This window comes from Urocitellus parryii, chromosome 15, assembly GCF_045843805.1.
Source record: "Urocitellus parryii isolate mUroPar1 chromosome 15, mUroPar1.hap1, whole genome shotgun sequence".
In the NCBI taxonomy this organism is placed as follows: domain Eukaryota; kingdom Metazoa; phylum Chordata; class Mammalia; order Rodentia; family Sciuridae; genus Urocitellus; species Urocitellus parryii.
In genome coordinates this window covers 18,555,146-18,559,581 of record NC_135545.1, presented here as the reverse complement: position 1 = coordinate 18,559,581, position 4,436 = coordinate 18,555,146, and positions in this window count along the sequence as shown.

The window sequence follows — 4,436 nt, the reverse complement described above, 5'->3', positions numbered from 1 at the left end:
CTTTTCCTCCTGCTAGTCCCAGGAGGCTGCAAGGAGGGCATGGGCCGAATCTTGATTCAGCAAAAGCAGACAAGATGCAAAGGGAAGCTCAGCCAGGGCTCATCTGGACTAGTGCGTCTGCGTGGTGGGATCTGACTCCCAAAGCAAATCACTTGCTTGTGTCTCGGGAGAGAACGGTGGCCAGTCCCTTAGGGACAGTTTGCTCAGTCCCAGGAGTAAAAATCAGTCATTGATATTGCTCAGGCGGTGGGAAACAGAGCTTTCTGGATCTTTCCCAAACCTCGGGTACTTGTTTTGCCCCCGGCCTCCTGGCTCCCAAGCCACATCACTGTCTCCTGTTCCTCAGTCACTACACACTTGAAACTCACTCCAGCTCCATGCTCCAGCTCCAGTTTTCAAAAGTAGAAAGAAATAGCTTAAAGCACACTGGAATATACTCAGTGGAATCAAGGCCAAGGCCAGGATGTCTGTCCCACTTTTCCTTCTCATGCTAACAGATCTACAGCTTCAGTGGAATGATAAAAAAAAAAAAAAAAAAAATTGCTGAGGGACACTAAGAATTAAGAGATGGTCATACCTTCCTCCTAAGTAAATTCTCTGTCCAGGTCTCCTTCAAGAGAGCAGGGAGCCTTACCCCTCTGGCCTTACCTTTCTCCTTGACCTTGTAGAGCCAGGGGAGCTGCCGGCCTTACTGACCACCTGCGTCTGTACAGTCGATCCCTAAGGAGGGCCATCTCTTATGCCCAGAAGTCGAGGAAGCCAGAAGGTACAGAGGTCAACCGAGGTAATTATTAAACATGCCCCTCTCTTTTTTTTTTTTTTTTCCCAACAATGAAACAACAATGATACACCACATGAAAAACGGAGGACCAAGCCAGCCAGTTTCTCTCCAAAAAATGCTTTGTGTGTGCGTGTGTGTGTCAAGGTCCAAAAAACAAACAATCCCAAACCCAAACAAAACAAAACTAGATTTCTCCAGATCAACTACATCCTGTAAGTGAAAAATCTCTGCAATAAGTACGAGTCATGCTTGTTTTCCCCTTTGGGAATCAGGAGATAAACTTTGGAACCAACTATTTTATTACCTTAATAGGCTCTATATAGAACTCAAGTCAGGGAGAAACCCAGGGAACTCTGGTGTGTGGCACTTGACCATTGTTTTCCTCCCCACCCAGAGGAGAGGGCAGGAAGGTAGGCGCTGCCCTGGGGCACCCATCTTAACTGCAGCTCTGACCAAAACTCAGGTTCTGCGGTGGGCTGTCCAGGGAGCCTAGGACCCTGTTCTGTGGACCCTGGCTGTGGAGTTGGTTCCATACTCTCACTTGCCTGATGGGGGAACAGGCCAGGGTTTGCGGGGAGCTAAGGTCTGAGACTGCAGAGCCCTGGCCCAGCAGCGGTTCTCCTGCAGGGCTCAGAGGGGGTCCTGGGGGACAGCCCTCCCCACCAGGCAGGCTCAGCCCCAGGTGGCAGCTCTCAACTCTTATCTCAGATCAGGCCTTCCTGGGGAAGGAAGCTGCTTATCACAGGGCAGGGTGACAGCAGGGACTGTCTGAAGCATTGTTGCTGTTATCTCCAGCCAAAACTCCCCCCAATTTTTCCTTAGGGTAAACTTAACAGCATTCCTCCATCCCAGGATGGACCAAAGGTCGGGGACAGTGCTGGACTTGTGTCTAGGGTCACTTTGGGAGCACATTAGAGCAGGCAGATCTGGAAGAAGGACAGATATCTCAGGGCCATCTCTCTCTCCTCTTTTTTAAGCAGTGAAATGTAAATTGCAGACTCCACGTGTTTGTGTGTGTGTGTTGCTGGCAGGGCTTCCCATTGCTACGCAAGTGCTCTACCACTAAGCTACACTCCAAGATCTTCTTACTTTTTAAAGTGCATTTACTTATTATTGTAATAATGGGTTTAATTGTAACTGTGGAATATTAATACATGAAGACAACACACCTGGATCATTTCCCTCTGTTATCCCTCTCCCCTCCCCTCTTCTCTACTCAAGTCTGCTACTCTCATGTTCTTTATAGATTCCACATATGAGGGGAAACCTGGGATGTTTGTCTTTCTGAGTCTGACATTGTGCTTAATGTGATGTTCTCTAGTTCCATCCATTTTCATGAAAATGGCATGATTCCATTATTCTTTATGGCCAAACGATACTCCATTATGTTATACACCCGTTTTTTAAAAAATCCACCTATGAATAGTCAATAATTATTTGAAAAAACATTCAGTATCTGTAGCCATCAGGAAAATGCAAATTAGGGGGTACATTTCGGGGCTGGGGTTGTAGCAAGGTGGTAGAGTGCTTGCCTAGCTCGGGTGAGGTACTGGGTTTGATCCTCAGTAGAACATAAATAAACATGACCATTTACCAAAAAAAAAAAAAAAAAAAAAAAAAAAAGACACTGGGCTTCCATCTCTTCCCAGTTAGACTGGCTGTCACCAAGAATATAAAAAACAATGCTGGTGAGGATGCAGGAGGAAAGGGAACTCTTATACACGTTGGCGGGAATGTAAATTGGTACAGCAACCATGGAAATAGTATGGAGGTTCCTCAAAAAACTAAAAGCAGATCTACCATACGACCCAGCTGTACCACTCCTGGGCATCTCCCCCCAGGACTACTTCTTACAGTCGGTCGGAGGATACAGGGAACCGGGCTACCCCAGAGCTGGGGATACTGATTTAGAAGTTTGTCACCTCCCTTCCTAAGAAGGTCCCACTTGCTCACCTGCCAGATCCCTGAGCAGAGTCCTGGTCCATGGGTACCGGAATGCCAGGGGAGTAGAAGCCAGAGACCAGAGGCAGGGCCTGCCCAGGGGCTTTTGTGCACCTTAGCCTATTTCCCAGCAGCCCTCAAAGTGCTGTCTGTATTTACAGAACACTACAGAATGCTCATAAGGTCAAGGTTGCCCACCGAGGGCTGGTTTTTATTTTTATTTTTTAAAGAGACAGGGTCTTGTTATGTTGCCCAGGCTAGTCTGGAACTCCCAGGCTCAAGCAATCCTCCTGCCTCAGGCTGAGGTTCCCCTGGTCTTCTTGACCCTCACCTTGTGTGAAGTTTGGAACATCTGAGCATAAAGATTCTTTGTCAAGCCTGGCTCAAGTTTCACCTCCCTGCTGCCAATTCTCTCTTGTAGTTAACTTCCCAGGAGGCTTTGTAAAATGCCATTATTTCTTAGATTCCTGACAAATCTCTTGATCTTCCCTTTCAAAATGTGTTTTTTTTTTCCAGTTGCAAAGCTGCTTGCAGTTTGAAAATATTAACACTATCTTCATTTGATCTTACATTTGGTTCCCTGTTTTTATGGCCACTCCACCCTGAGCCACATCCCCAGCCCTATTTTGTATTTTATTTAGAGACAGGATCTCACTGAGTTGCTTAACACCTCAATTTTGCTGAGGCTAGATTTGAACTCTTGATCCTCCAGCTTCACTGTGAGCTGTTGGGATTATAGGGGTGCACCACTATATCTGTCTTGGTTCTCTTCTTCTGTAATGGTTTTTAAACATAAAATGTGTTTAACCTGATGGTGTAAATCCATTTCTCCACAGCCTCTGGGATATCCATATGGATAGTATTTTCTCTGATTTATCTTCCACATGACAGACTGGAGCTTTGACAAACAGTCAGGCAGAGGCTGCCTTGTCCTTTGCTATCTAAAAATTATTCCAGACTTGTAGTAGTCAGTTTTGCATTATTGTCACAAAATATTTGAGGCAAGTTTTACTTTATAAATACAAGAGGATTATTTGGCTTACAGTATTGGAGGTTCAGGAGCATGGCATTGGCATCAGTCAGCTCTGGTGAGGGTCCTCTTGGTTGTGTCCCATCACGGCAGGTGGCAATGGCAGGAGTGTATGTGGGAATACACAATCACATTGCCAGACAGGAAGCCAGAGGAACTGGGTCCCAAAGCCCCTTCTGAGGGCACATTCCCAATTGACCTAAGGATCTCCTGCTAGGACTCACCTCTTAAGGTCCCACCACCTCCCACTCTGGCCACCCTGGGGACTGAGCCTTTAATACAAGAACCTGTGGAGAAACACACTCAAATAAGTAGGTCCAAACCACAGCATGACCTGCCTTTAAGATTTTAAACTTTGGTTCTTTTCCTTCCTTCCTGACACTGCTGACAGTAGTTTAGGAGGGGACCCAAAAGGCAGGTGTAACGTGTATGGCAGTGTTCACTTCCCTACCTGAGTCCCTACCAGAAGAACGTGGAGAGAGTCTGGAATTAATGACTTGAGTCATCATACAACTATTAGCACGGTGAGCATGATTTCAGTCTTATCTGGGAACAATCTTTACCTACACACTCAGGAACTCCCTTAGCACTTTGATAACATCTTCCTTCTTTCCTTTCTGCTCCCCTTCCTTCTTTCCCTGGGGATTAAGCCCAGGAACTCTGACATGCTAAGCATATGCTGTC